This window comes from Sparus aurata, chromosome 24, assembly GCF_900880675.1.
Source record: "Sparus aurata chromosome 24, fSpaAur1.1, whole genome shotgun sequence".
In the NCBI taxonomy this organism is placed as follows: Eukaryota; Metazoa; Chordata; class Actinopteri; order Spariformes; family Sparidae; genus Sparus; species Sparus aurata.
Genome location: NC_044210.1, coordinates 10,094,980 through 10,110,576, shown reverse-complemented (window position 1 = coordinate 10,110,576; position 15,597 = coordinate 10,094,980). Strand labels below are relative to the sequence as shown.

General features: G+C 43.7%; 1 protein-coding gene across 2 annotated transcripts in view; it reads left to right on the top strand.

The window, feature by feature from the left end:
- Positions 1–15,597, top strand: part of LOC115576750 (beta-1,3-galactosyltransferase 1-like) — a 101,208-nt gene that overhangs the window by 44,043 nt on the left and 41,568 nt on the right. For both annotated transcript variants that reach the window (XM_030409312.1, XM_030409313.1), the window contains exon 2: positions 2,085–2,140. The gene's annotated coding sequence lies outside the window, so the exon portion shown is untranslated. The remainder of the gene's footprint in view (positions 1–2,084; positions 2,141–15,597) is intronic.

Genomic DNA, 15,597 nt, shown 5'->3' with positions numbered 1-15,597 from the left:
AAACAATAACGATTACACACTTGAAATTATAACACGAAAAAACTATTGCAAAGCATATTTTTATTGGGCTCTTATGGTAATTTTCCGCACTGAGCACTCGCAGACAAACAACACAAAGAGTGTATTTAGGGGGGATGGCAAGCTCATCACTCATCACGATCTTAGAAATGGACTCCACAACAGAGGAACCAAACCTGGTTCTGTTCCCAAAGGGTAGAGAGAGAGACACACTCTAATGTTTGTTGGCAGCAGAAACTAAAGGTGCATTTGCTTTCCCTTTATTATTCCTCGTTGTTGAATAATTAAGACCTATTGTTATTTCTCGGCCACCCACTGTAATGATGGCAATAATTCATATTATGCTGATTAGAAGGGTGACAGGGGGGGCGTAATGCTTTCCAAATGGCACAGTTTTATCCAGCATCAGAAGAATTATGTTAATGGCAGACAGAGGCATGTTACCACAACGGGGTAAATGTATGAGAAAAATGTCAGAATTACCTTCTATGGTGAGGCGGAATGGTGCCAAGGGCACTAAAGCATGTTTGTAATGCACTACTAAGTATTTCTCTACATCTGTATAGTAAACCAATTTGCTGGGTGATTGCTCATGAGCTTTTCTCCTCCGTGTGTTTGTGTGTGTGGGCTCGTGTACGTGGTCATGTTTTTTGCTCCCCTCTCTGAGAGCCATTTCAGTGTGTGAGCGGCATGTTAATGGAGGGCTGTGATGACTCCTGACAGCTCCGCGTGTCTTAAGCGCAGATCAGGTAACTGACTCCGCGCCGCAGCCCGAGACAAGCCGCTCGAGTCCGAGGCCAGGAAGTTCTTTCCCAATTACCAAGAGTGCATTGCCTGTTTGCGGGAGCGGTGACGGGGCTCCATCTTGACCTGATGGGGTGTTTCCTCCCTCTTTTTCTTGACCTTGACGGCAGGTAGATTGCCACACCTCGATGGTTTTATTAGCCTTTTCTCTTTCCATTCGAGATTCCGGGCGCTCCAGTTTCCCCTACCATCAAAACATGTATATTAGAGTATTTATCCTGTCAGTGCCCTTGAACAGGGCGCTGGTATATCCCCAGGTGCAGCACAGCGCTGCATGTGGCTGCTCAGGCATGGGTTAAATGCAGAGCATCCAAATGATTGTATGCGTCCAAGAAACATTCGTCTTCGTCTTTTTCTTATTGATAAATCTTTTGAGTTCTTTGTAAATGTAATATATTTGAAGGTTGTGTTTTTGGAAGCGCGAACTAGATATTCTGTTTACAATTATGTGAAGCTCAAAAGAAGCTCAGACGACTGCTGAGTTTTATACGGAGGAGAAAATGCAAAGGCAGTGATTTCAGACAGCACTCTTACCTGAACAACAGTGAGACCTCATGTTTACCATATCTCAGGTGCCATACTGAAGTTATGTTCTTGTGGAATATTTTAATTAAACCTGTGTTTTTTTCCAGAGGCTCAGTGCCGTCCTCTCAGGTAAATGAAAACCAGAGAAATGTTTTAGAAATTCGACGTGTGCGGGTGCAGCATCTGCCACGGACACTTATTAATCAAGCGAAAAACTCAATTTGAGATGAGAGAATTTCATTTGACCTTTTCTGAGCGTAAGCGGGCCTTGAATGATAAGTTCTCATAAAAGAGCATACATCAATAGATCCCTCCACCGTCTCCGCTTGTTTTGTTGCCATAGTTAGGAAACGGCGGCCGGCGAGCGCGGCATACTGATGAGCCGTCGGCTGATCACACTTAAAACTTCCCTCATGGTCCGTGTCAAGATCAATTTGAGTCGGAATGAGCCTTCATGCAGTTTGTATGAAGTCAAGCATACATGTTGCTGCTGCTTGATGATGTGCAATGATTTATTGATTTATTGTTTCGTTTTCCGACAGAATGGGTACAACTTTCAACGGAAATGAATTAGAATTTATTCATGTTAAAAAAAAAATGCTTTTTTACAAACTCACGGTGATGTTTTCAAAATGAAATCTTCGCCGCACCTCCTTTTCTCCTTTTCTAATATCCTCCTTTTCTTGCAGTCTCATATCAGATTTCCTGACCTGCATCTGTCTTTTTTTTCTTTACAGACATGGTGTGAAGAGACGGAGCCCATATTGCCTTGGACGAGAGCCAGCTGTGTCAGGTGCGGTATGCTACACTGACCACAGCTTCTTGTCCGTTTGTCAAATAGCTGCTCAGTCAGGGATGTAGCCTATTTCTGGTTTTAAGAGGCCTTTCATAATAGGCAGGCACAGTGGCCCTGTATTTCACGGAGCTTTCTCTTTCCAGAGGAGATTGGAAGTGAAACAGAAGAATAAAAAGTTATTGTTGCCTCTGAGGTTCACTGCTTCAATCTTGCTGTTTAATGAAGCAGAAGCTTTATCACCCCTGCATGCATTTAGGTCGTCTGGGTTCCCTTTGTCATCAAAGGGATTTACTAAATTAATTATTGAATAGGAAAATATGGTGTTTGGGGAACCAGGGCGTACTGGCGCTTTATGTCGGTTCTTTTCTGCAGTGCTTTCCGTCTGAGCAAAACGTACATGTGACTTCAGCGAGAGGTGGAGGTTATTTAAGATGGGGTTTTGTAGTTTATCTCTTGTCTCGATAAAGGATGTTCTTTTGCATTTGCTTTCAATCCTGAATGTCAAAGGATTCGTTTTTACTGTAAAGCTCCAGAAATGAACTGCGAAACTTGACGCGACTTACATGGCGGTTAGGGTTAGAGTTGTGGAGATAATGACCGAATGGTTCTTTTTGGGTGAACTGATCCTTTAGTGACGTTAACCTGCTCTTATTCCTGGAAATGTCTGTCAGTTTATCCTGAACGCCTGTCCTAACCGAGCCCAAAGTATATTCTAAGCTGTTGTTGAACAATTCGAAGTACAGGTATGTGTTTGGACTCTTTTTAAAGGTTTTAAGCTGTCACAAGTTCTGTAATGGCTTATTGCATTAATCTATAGGAGGTTGAACAAACTGCATCATATAGTATACGCGATCACTCGTTGGCTGTTTTATGCTCTAGGGCGGGCAAAGAAGCTCCTATCAATGGCTGCAATCTCAGGATCTCCAGTGCAGAGGGTTAACGGTGTCTGCTGTAAAATGAGTGGAGTTTATTTTACGGATAAGACATGAAAAGGATTCTTAAATCGTTTTTTTATCATATTGTCTCCGGTGGTCACTCAGTGGTTTGGACGAGGTTAATACAGTTCAGGGTTGAGATATTCTCTGTTTTGAGCAAAACGCTTCCAAACTCGCAATCTTAATTATGCCGGTTTACTCAAAATAAGTTTCATTCTTTATTCTCTTATGCTTTTATATATTATAGATTGCTCCTGTTATGTGAATGACATAGCTGAAATTGAAGGTAAATCTCAAACACTTGACCCACATTTGGACTCAGTTAGGTTGAGAAGAAAAAATGACATTCAGTCTAATTTGGTCAAGTAGAGTCGTGTTGTTGTTTTGCTGCAGGTTTCAGTCTGTGTCAACATTTCAAATACGTGAGCCGACTCCCTATGAGCTGTGATAGCGATGAGCATCATAATCATCAGAGGGGAAAACTGTGTTTTTCGAGGCACGACGGAGAATATGATACGAAGTGTAAAGTACAGGAAGATGCAACGTGCTGTTGCTCTTTACGACCGTGGCTGCTCTGTGATTGATTGTGCATTATGCTGCAGTTAGTGTTGGTGCTTGGGTCTGACTGTCCTCAGGTCGCTTTCAGATCAGGCCTCAAAATATCCACATCGATTAGGAGTCAGTTTCCCACAGCTTGTGTCAGAGGTCTTCATAACCTCTAATGTGAATGCGATCAGTGGGATACAGTGTACTACTGATACGGAGGCAGCTACACAGTTTTATGTTTTTTTTGTGATAGTGTTGTGTGCAATCATTTCACAATCCATCCGTCTGTCCGTCCCATTCTTGTGAAAGTGATATTTCAGGAACACTTTGAGGGAATTTCTTTTGGTACAGATTTGGTATAATCACCCTCTAAGACTCAAGGATGAACTGATCAGAATTTGTTGGCCAAATGTCGGAGGTCAGTGTCACTGTCACCCTTAATTAACACATTCAAACACTTGATATGGAGTTTCGTCCACATCCTGCAACTCTATCCAACTAAACTCCTGTTTCCAGGATAATTGAACTTCACTTAAACATAAACATCTGTCAGTCTGACTGCTAAGCTCTGTGCATATAAATATCGAAAAGACATGGTACGACAGCTGTTGGCACATTGAAGAAGCTCACAAGAGATGCTAATGTTCTAGATTAATGCACCAGAGACTGAAATATTCTGACATTTCAGTCCCTAGTTTGGGCAAAGTGCCAACAATTGTTGGATCCTACATTTCCCATAATGCACCTCGATAGCATCTTTAGTCCTCTGCCTGTTAAATGCCATCTTCTTTCAAACCCCCTTGTCTTCAGTTTGTGTGAATTGTAGCCAAAGCTAAGACAAACCTGATGACATCACTGTGACATCATCAGGGTTGTTTTTTCACATATGCCAAAGCTCCTCCAGAGCCACGTGAGGCAGACAGAGACTGATTTCACAGGCTGAGTAGGAGTAATCATGTACACATTTGGAGGAACATAGTTTCAGCTTTAGTTCGCCCACAAAGGTGGGAGGATATCTTGCACTTTGAGGTCGATATTGGGCACTGTAACAACATCAGGATAATGTAATTTTAAATAAGACATTTAGAAAAGTCGACATTCTCTCTGCTCTTTCTTCCCTCTGCATCTTTCCGTCTCACAACCCCGTCTGTGTCTTCCGTTGCCTGCAGAGACGCAAACAGTTAGCATACATATGTCTCACTCCATGCGAGCTAAAGTTCAAATCCCCTTCGTGTGCACTTCCTTAGCGCCACAGGCAGGGACTGTGTGGAAAGGTCACCTCTCACACTGAGTAAAATAAGGAAATCGCCGCCTTTCCCTTCCTCTCAACATACTGTTTTTAGCCATTGCTGAGCATTAGTGACTGCTGCTTACTCCCACTCATCTAATCACCACTCAGCATGCCAAATTAATACATGAATCATGTTACTAATCTGCATACAATTTGCATTTCGCAGCCTCGAAGAGTATTTTAACATGATGTCATTGTTAATTGCAGCCGGGCACATTGTGTTTTCCAGCTGTATTATGATATTCAAAGCACCAATCATGCAGAAATGTCTAAACTCATCAAAGAGCGAGAGCTTCATTGAGTAGCAGAAGCCTAATTGAAATACAAGCGATGTTCAGTGAGGATGAAAACCCATCCGGTTTCAGTGGACGATCGTAATCTTTCGCAAAGGGAAAAAAAACAAATTTGACTTCAAAGCTGCGTCTCATCACACAATACAAACAGGCGGATGTAACCTCTGTGTTACATGAATATAAAAAAACTGAATACATGGATGATTCATGCAAAGCCTTTTAGTGATGTTAGTGGGCCCTGGGGTGGAACAGCCAGTATCTTAAAGGCAATTCAGCCTTCTTTGAACCGCTGCCTAGATTAGTTGCCGTGAATTCTATATGCATATATACAAACAGTTGAAGGGGGGACGTCCATTCTGCAGCACTTTGTCTCGTCTTTTCATTATTAAATCCACTTCCATTAAATATTCAATCAACCCTTGAGATAATGTTTGGGACGAGTCTGGAGTATTCCTTTCAATCTCTCATTTATTTGGTCAAAGAAATACAACGATGATGAGTTGTAGTTGAAACATTGCAGCAGATGTAGAAGCAGTTGTTTGACATAGATGTGCGACCAACATTCCTTTATTCTTGAGGGTCTTTGTCTCGCTGCTTGGCTTGTTAACCGGCCTCTTAACAAGACTCCCAATGCACAAAGTGTTGGTTTTTAGATTACAGCCAGTCTTAGCGTCTGGATTTCTTCTTCTTCATACCAAACTCATCATATTGCGTTAGGTTTCATCATTACGCTGGATATCAAACTCGTATGAATTTCAGCATTAGATGGATTCATTGCTCACCCAGTCCGAGTATTAGTCTACCACCGTGGCAACGGGCTAATTGAACGGTAGCGATCCGGCTGCAGGCCTTATTTGCATAGCTTCATCATGATTTATCAAAGACACCTCAGCGGGCGCTTCATCATGTCTCAAGACCAATTTCTCCATCTTTTCTCCCTATGAATACATTACGCCACCGACTCATGCATCTTCTCCTGGCTGTCCTTGCGGCGAGCGGTCACCCCCCTTCGTGAGTGAGGTGCGAATGCAGGCCCCCCGCTCCCCCCAAACAACACCCAACCACAGTGAGATATCGGCCTGGGCCCCGGCCAGTGGCATCCAATTATTCGACTGCACCGTGGGCTAGCAGGCAACACAATGCTTAATACAGTGGTGAAGAAAGCTTGTAGATTAAAGCCTCTGTCCTGGCATTGCGGGTGTAACCCATCAGTCGATTTTGCTGATCAATCACGGGTGAATTATTGCTGGTCATTAGGGAACGTAAACCTTGAATGCAGGCCGCGGGGGGAATCCGTTTTGGCTCAGCGGGAGGCGAAGGGCTTGATGAGTGGGAAAGAGTGTGTGTTTGCATCGTTCAGACTGTCTGAACCCCACTTAATGACTTTGATTGTCAATGAAAATAGTAATTTATGGAGGAGTTTATCGTATTTACCGTATGAAACATCCCTTATTTCTTCCCACACGGCCTCAACAAGCTTCTGTGGTTACTTTAAAGGGGACGGGCTTGAAGTGCTGGCAGATTTACAGACACACAGACGGTCAATTTCGAAGCAACGATAAAACTATTAAGCCTTTATTGCGCGGTTGACTCCCTCACTGACTGGCATTGTTTGGCGTTATTCCATTTGAAAGGCTCTATTTGTGATTATGGCATGGGAACAACAGTAAGGCCTCTTAAAGTGTCCTCAGATCAATGAAGTGAGTCTTTTATAAGCTTTCCAAACATCACAGCGGGAAAGGGCAATCTCAGAAGATTATACTTGTCAGATTAAATGAAACTGTGGTGGTGTTTCAATTGGCGAGCAGTGCGAGAAGAATAACATCTCGGCCCTTTGACAACAGAAGCCAGAGCAGCGTGGATGCACCTCGCAGGTTCTCCTCGGCCTTGCGCGAGCTGATTTTTAATGTGTGGCTGGGTTCAAATAAGCACTCCGTGGGATGAAAGGTTATTTGTTTTGGCTGACATTTGAACACGGCGGCCTCCCCACAGGACCCGCCACGCTCTCTCTCTCTCTGCTGATACAAGATTTCAAATCATATCTGGGATTAAGCAGGTTGGAGATCACGCCAGGGTCGAGCACTAAAGATTAAGGTTTTTGTTTAACTTGTTGAAGGATGGAGGCTGCTGCTGCGTCAGGACAGCTCTGATAGCATCAGCTAAACTGCTAGTCACCCAGTGTGACCTCAGCGTAGGGTCACTGCATACATACATACATTTCCATCAGTAGCCAGATGTCGTTGGGGGAAACAGGTCAGGACCCGGGTAAACTTTGTAGTCAGATTATATACAGGTGTGTACTATCGGGAGAAATGGAACTGAAGCTGTTGTGTGTGTCTTTGTTACTTACAACTTGAACAAAAAAACTATAAGTCTAAACAACAACAAGGTTGTATATTCAGTAGGGGTGTGCCAAAATATCGATACTACGATATATCGCGATATTTCGTCTTGAGGTACGTTATCGATACACTGGTGCCAAATATCGATATTTAAAAATGAAAAAAAAAATTTTTTTTTTTTTTTTTTGGCCCACCACCACCACCCCTCTTCGGAGGACAGCTTTATCTTTATTCAAACATAGGTATACAACCAAATAAAATTTAAAAAATGGTTTAAGTAGCTCTGAAACCCACACATATAGACATTTAATGATAGTTGTAGTCAGTGTGTGTGTTAAGAAGAGACACTGTGCAATATACTCTTTGTTTACTTGGCTGTCATTCATGTGAAATTGATTGACAATGTTTTGTAATTCCTGTGAAATGGATTCAGTGCAGTCAATAAATCCTGAATTTCTTCAGTGACACAGATATCGTGATGTATCGTGGATGAAATTCCTTGCAATATATCGATTATCGCAGAATCGCTGTATCGTGATATTATCGTTATCGTGGGCAAAATATCGTGATAGTATCGAATCACGAGGTACCTGGTGATACCCAGCCCTAATATCCAGCTAAAAAGACAACATTTCAACTTTTCCCCCTCATAATGTTTCCACTGTTGTAGCGCTGTTGGTGCCAATTTTGCAAAAAAAAACATCAGCTACCTCTGGCTACTGTCCAAAGCAAAAAACTGTTAAAATCCCAATTTGACCTGGTAACTCAGACGACAAGGCAGAATAAAACACCTGGTTGTATTGATAAGAAGGCTGCTGGTGAGGGGAAACACGTATCAGCAAGGGAGCAGACTTTGACACAACACTGGAGCGCTCTCCATTGAGTGAATAATACATTGTACAAAGTGTTTCAGAATATTTATATCAGCACATAACAGAAACATATCACACATCCTTTGTTTCTAAATACTGTATTCCCGGTTTTCCTCAACTATGAATGGTCTCCTTGCATGTTATTGACATCTTGTTCCATCACTTATAAAAAATCAATTATCCCAGCCCTGCCAAAATTGTTATTGCCATTTAACCTAACTATCATCGGTTCAAAGGAAGCACTATGACTCATCTTAATTTTAGCAGATTAAGGTCAGGTCTGATATTTAGACATTTCCTGGTGGTAACTCTGATCTGTGTCCCAATAGACCAAGTTGCAGAGATTCTGTAAATGGTTTTAAAGCCTTAATCTCTCTTCAGAAAGATAAAAAAAAAAAAACATAGAACATTCCCACATTTTCATTGACTTATTTGTAATTTCTCTTGGGCAGTTTGTTGTGTACTGTTCTGCTTTTCTTCTTTCAGTGGTGAGGCTGCACATTGGTCCAGCGCGTTGTGTTTTGTGGAGGTGGAGGCAAAGCTGGTATTTTTATTTGAATGTCGAACACGTTTCAGGATTTCAAACAGGTGCATACAAGAGCAGGAATACAGAACGTAAAAACACACATCAACCTCTGGCTATAATGCACACGTTCTCAAATCGTAATTTCTTTGTCTTTTAATCCCAACAATTCTCTTTGGACGACATTAAATATTTACTCATGTAAAGAGGAGTATTGTGTTCTCCTCTCTGGCAGGACTGGCGAGTTGCTGCACATGCCGGCGTGACAGTATCTCTTCTTTTTCCAGGCGTCTCACATTGAGCAGGTTTAACAAATCAAAAGCGGGTCCCTACAGATATCAATGAGATCAATCAATAAGTCTGCACTGACGGAGCTGTGTGGAGGCAGCATCTACCTCAGCTCACAGGTCGTGTTGCTGCAGCCTTTAACATTTCACAACAAAGTCAGGACTGTGAAAGTGGGCCGGACGAGCCTTCTGATGCTCCTAGATGTCAAACTATGGTCACTTCCTGTTTGCAAACTTAAAGAGGCCTGTGGGAGAAGCGCACAGACTGGTGTTTACAGCAGCCTTTGAACTTATATAGCAAGTAGAGCACTGCTTTGTTTTCCATCGAGTGGTAACACATACCCACTTGAGCAGAGAGCTCCGCCGGTCCCTGCCAGTCAGAGCATCTCTTGACAAATGAAGGTTTCATTTATATTGAAGGTCGCGAGCCGCTTTTGTTTTGAAATCGCCCGAGTGAATCCCCCCTCCCCTTCCTTTCTGAGTCGTATTTCACTTTGCGGCTAATTTAAAGTTTTTGGCTGACACATCCTTGCGAGGAGTCCATAAGCAGTCAGTCACCCGCACGAGCTGTCTGCGGCTCGTAACGACTCCTGCTTTGTTGGAACATAACGGCTCTGGAATAAAGTCGAGTGGAGGTTTTGTTTGTTTGTTTTCTCCCTCAAAATGTAAGCCTCACTTTGCTTTAGCTGAAGTGCTCTTGGATGGTTGAACAGTGAGTGAAACCCCCTCTCCCTCCTCTATCATCCAACAGTTTCTCCTAACTAAATGACGAAGCAATCGACCTTGTGTGAGGAGACGATGAGGACAGAAGGATTTGAACTGATCTCTCAAGCGCTCTTTGTTTATTCTTTACACAACATATTCTGGTACTGTTCAAATATACAGTTCAGTTCGACACAACCGTTGCCTTCAAGGAAAGATTGCCTGACAGGCTGACACCGTTTCAAGGATAATAGCGTCCTGCCTCTCTCTAAGACAGCAGGGTTTTATCTTCCTCCTGACAGGGTATCTGCAGGTCTTGAGGAGTCTTAAAAAAGAGTCAGTCAGTTTCCGCAAAGGGATGAAAAAGTCTTTGTTTAGTTTTACTAAAGTCTTCAGTATTTTCTCTTGCTTGTAATAGATGGTAATGTATCATAAAAGGATTTTGTTTGTGACGGTGGACTGTTGGAAGATGTTCCTCACCTATAAGCCTTTACAAAGTGCAGTTGCTGTAATAGATTCTCCTGCAGGAGGTTGTTGAATCCTTTTTTGTGTTGTGTGTAAACTGTGATGCCAGTTTTTCTTGGACATGAAAGCGATTTCGGTGTATGCTGTAAATTGTACAAGGATTGACAAAAAATATCAATGTTGACAAAAATTAAGTTTCAGAGATTTGTGGTCAAAATGTTCCCGCGTAGAATTTAACGGGTATATTGTTGTGATTTTAGAACCGAATTATTAAAAAACGCTGCGGTCAAAGTACCAGAGCGAATAATGACGGATGTAGGCGTGCGTATTTTATTGAAGGAAGATTTTAGGATAGGATAGAGTTGTTAGTTTAGACGGTGCACTTGAATGCACCACAAAGATCCTTGTCTGTGTCCTTCTGCTCTGTGTGTGAAACGCCGAGCCAGACAAGACAGCAGAGGAGAGGAGCAGTGTTGTCTTCAAATAACACACTCAAAAAGCAGAAGACTCTCAGTGTAGTTCTTTACTGCATGCGCGGTGGAAAGATTACTCTTAAGCTCAATTTCAGACCCAGAAAAACACATCCAGTGTACAGGAAAATGCATAGCCCTTGAGAGTGGTGTCGCTTTACACAGGGCCATACAGACGACTTTGTTTAAAGCCTTACGCAACATTGTAGGTCCAACGCTCTGCTGGTTTGGTCCAGTCCCTCAACAACGACTTGACAAATTGCCATTAAATTGGTTACTGGTTGCTTCGGTCCCTGGAGGAGCATTCCTAATGATTCTGTTGATCACTTGACCTTTCCTCTAACTCTCCTGTCACGTCAAATTATCCCCTTAACAATCACTTTGGTCCAGAGTTGAAATCCTCTACTAAGGGCCAGATGTTCATGATACCTCCCCGGTCAATCAGCCCTCATATTTGTGGTGTATTTCCTAATGCTTTTGATAATCTGTTCTCCAAAAGAAATAAACCGTGTTGTTTTTAAAGACCTCGTGGCCTCTCTTTGAGTGCTCACCAGGCTCGCTGGGGCTCTAGCATGATGCTTTTTGTGTTCAGAGTAGTTGCATTGTTGGTTTAAACGAACCTTGAAGCATCAAGGGGCCACTCATTCGGCTTTCAGCTACTCGTCTGGCATAGGATAAAGTGATTTATGCGGATTGGAGGATGATTTCTGAGGTCTATCATTGGTGGCAATCAATGGAATCAAGGTGAAAGTGCTCGAACATGAGAATGTCGGTCCAGTGAGAGACATGCAGGCGCCGCTGCCCTCAGTGAACAGCCAGCACATTTTTCATTCTCTGCTCCTCTTCCATGGTAAATCTCCTTTGCCCACTTCTGCTTTGACCATTTACCCCCTGCTTCTCTCTCTCACACTCCCTGCTATTTCTTCGAGGTGTTTTCACACACTCACACTCGCACACACACACACACACACACACACACACACACACACTCCCTCTTTGAACAGTTGCGTTTGATGTTAGAAATGAGCCAGGATGTGTGCACTGTGAGTCTTTCTCCTTACCCAAATCCTGTAGTCTTTTGTATATTCAGTGAGCGATTGCATACTCTTACCCATGCATGACTTTGATAAAGCTAAACTCTGTGTAGATGAATAGGCCCTCCCTCCGCACACTGGCAGCACACTTCATAAGGGGGCTTTTATGTACTACAATGCCTTTACTCCGACGAGGGCGCTCGGACTTTGGCACAATGGTGTTTTGATGCCGCATAAAATTAGAAGTGGGCTCAAAAGGCAGAATTCTCTTTGGCCATTTATCACTTTCCAACTTGATCAACTAGGTCATTTTTCATGTTTTCCTCGTTTTTTTTTTTTGAGGGAGAGGAGAAGCGAGAAAGTCAAAAGGAAGCAAGAGAATAGAACGGAGTGAGGAAGAGGGTGCGGTAAAAGATAAAGAGAATGACAAATAAAAGGAAAATTGAGGGATTTAGTCGATTTAGTGCGTGTGTTTGTCTCCTCGTCAACACCTCTCCCCAATGCTCATCTGAGAGTTTCACACTCGCCGCTCCGTCTCGGTAAACAAGTTGACATTCACTTTTCAAATTTCGGAACATTTCTCTTCTGCCGCTTCGACTGAACTGGAAAAGACGGCCTAAACTTTTCAAAGTTCTGCCCAAAAGTATTTCTCTGGACGTAAGCACTCTGCCACACATGCTTACTCTCCACTCATATCCGTGGGAGTACATGCTTTGTAGCCGTCTCTGGTGGCTCGAAGTGGGTTGCATAGCATGCTAAGTACTGTGTGTCGGTGGGATGTTATGTAAAAGTATTTCTAGGGCTAATTCTAGTTAAAAGGGGCAATGCTGTGGCACGGCAGTGGGATGTGGTAGCTTTTAGTTGAAGTGTCACTTTTCATGCGATGATTTTCGACGAAACTGGAAACAGATTGACACAAGAATGACGGAGAATTCAGACGAGCAATTAGCCAGTGTTAGCAAATAATGCCAACACGATAGCTAAGTTGTCATTAAAGCTAGGGTCTCAGTTTTTGGATGCATTTTTTTGTCATATTTTTTTGCTAATTGTTTCACATCCCAATAGCGATCATTAAAGCAAATGTAGGCTGTTAGCAAGTTATTTGCACAAGAATGAAAGAGGAAGTGCAGCCAAAATGTCCCAATGCTAACATGCTATAGCCATGTTGGTTGTTTGTTAATTTTGATTAGGATTAGATTTTTTTCTTACCTGTGAGTGAGACATGAGCTAGTCAGATACGGTTTACAATGACAATGATGTCAAACCACATGACAGCCGCTGAGACTGTCATGAAGCAGCTAGCTAACCTAGCAGCACAAAGCACCCACGGACCGATTGAGCGGTAGTAAAAGGCTGTCGTACAGCTGCTAGCTCAGTACTAAAAAGCACAAAGCCACATAGCCAAAAAATAAGAATGCGGCAACAGGCTTATTCAGCGGCTAACCTGGATAGCACAAAGCAGACACCCCCAGCAGGAAGGAGTAGCTGCCATGTTGGAGGGAGATGTTGGATATGAACCTGTTCTTATTTTATGCCAGTTAGAACTCAGTCCAACTTTGTAAACCAAGTGCCACAAAACAACATCAAGATAATTGGGTGATGCTGCAAAAAAAACAATTTCTTTTCTTTTACTTCCAATATTAGCAGGTCTACTATGCAATGGTAAAGTAATGCAATAATTATGTGCAGACAGTGGATTATGTTGAGTATATGGAGCTAGATATGGAAATACTGCAAGCTGCACATGTTCGATTGCACAACTTTGACCGTTAACTGTGTGTGTGTTTGTTAAATCTGATTCTGAAGAGTCTAGTAACCAGGCGCGCTTGTTGGGCTGAGTCACTGTGGCTGTCTGGGAGAGTATAACCAGCACTTGATAGATGGATAGGTGCTTAATTCACCCGGCAGTGAAATTCACTTGTCACAGTTATAGCGGGCCCCTGCACAATAGCTCAACCTGTTATAGCAGCGGAGCACATAACATATCATTCATAAAAAACCCCGTGTCCTCCTCCTCCTCCTCCTCTTCCGCTCTCTTGTGTGCGACCGCGTTTCACATGGAATTTATTTTGTGTTTGTGAGCAGCCCAGGAAAGAGAGGAGTTCAAGGACTCAGCAAGGACTCAGGTCCCCGGGGGCCCCCCCGCAGAGACAATGATGACTCTCCTCCCGCCCCCCCGCCCCCCCACACACACACCCACCTACCTGCCTCCTTCCTGCCCTCCATTTTGACACTGAGGAACGAGGGCCGCTTTGACCTTGCAGTGACTTGCAAATGCGCACCTAGGCGCAGGAGGAGAAACGCCTGCAGCAGCTGAACCAACACCGGGACGTGCACGGACACAGCCTCACATGCACGTCCACTCACACAAACACACACACACAAACAAAGGGTACATCTGCAAAGGGACTCTGTTTCCATGTCCCTTATCTCCCGATGGGAGTTCCCTATCATCACAAGGTCCAGCAGCCAACATAACCCCTAGACAGCTCTGCCATTCAGCGCTTCCTCTCCTCCTCCTCCTCCTTCTCCTCCCCGTTCTCCTCCCCCCACCCATTACACCTTCAGCATGATAAGTGTCTGCAGCAGTTACACCACGGCACTGTGCAACCCCTTCGGTCATCAGTGGCGTAACCCCCGCCCCTCAAACCCAAGCAAGACCGATTTACAATCTGCCCGTCTGTGACGCCACGCAGCCATCCGCTGCGTTGTTTATTTATGACCCTTGGCCCTCCAATGAAGGGCATTATGAAAGAGATTACACAGCCAAACAGCTTGGCTCAGACCCCTCTCTCATTACTCACTGCTAGTCCAGGAAGATAGGGGAGAACTCAGACAGGGAGCGGGAGAGACGCGTTGGACTGTTTGATCACTTTGTAAACCGAACGTACACCGGGCGAAGAGGTTCGTCTTTCAAGGGAGACCTGGAAATGCGCAGTGCTGTGGGGGCCTCCTGTCGCAAAGGCGGCTGTAATTGAAGTGGAAATGACAAAAGGGACTCTGGAGTCCGAGCTGCCAGAAAGGACTGAGAGCCTGGAGAGAAGTTAGACGAGAGGAGGAGGAACGACTACGATGCGGCTGAGTTTTTCTCACCTTGCCGTGCTCACTCACCTCAGCGCAGTACAGCAAATGCATGAGGATAAACCTGAGAGAGAGGTGAGCCCGCTATATGATGGTTTCCATATCAATTAGGGACAGAAAGCTGTAACCTTAACTTAATTTTAACCAGTAAGCCTAACTTAATGACTACACAGTGTTTTTCTTTGAGGATTTTATGTAACTTTGGTCTTTTCAGACCTTCTTTCGAAAACCCACTGGCTGAGTGAAAAGTACATGGTGCTCAAGGCTGGAAACAAGGCTGCCTCCGTGAAATAGTTGACATTTTAGAAATTTCCACCTGACAGGGCGCACAAAGGAGAACGGCCTTGTGCGCGTTGGCAGATTTTCTTTTAGGAGCCTGTTCGGTTTAACAGCTTTTTCACAATGTGTTAAAAACAATACACCACTCATCAGCACGGTGTCAAATGGTCGCTGTTGGTAATGCGGGCGGGTGTGAACTGAGATCTGCTTCCATTTTCATCCTCACAGGCGACGTATTTACATAAAGGGTTGTGCGCAATTAATTTTGCGGCACGTCCAGAAGCAGCAGGTGGACAGATAGTTGTGACAGATAACTGCGTAACAACAACACATG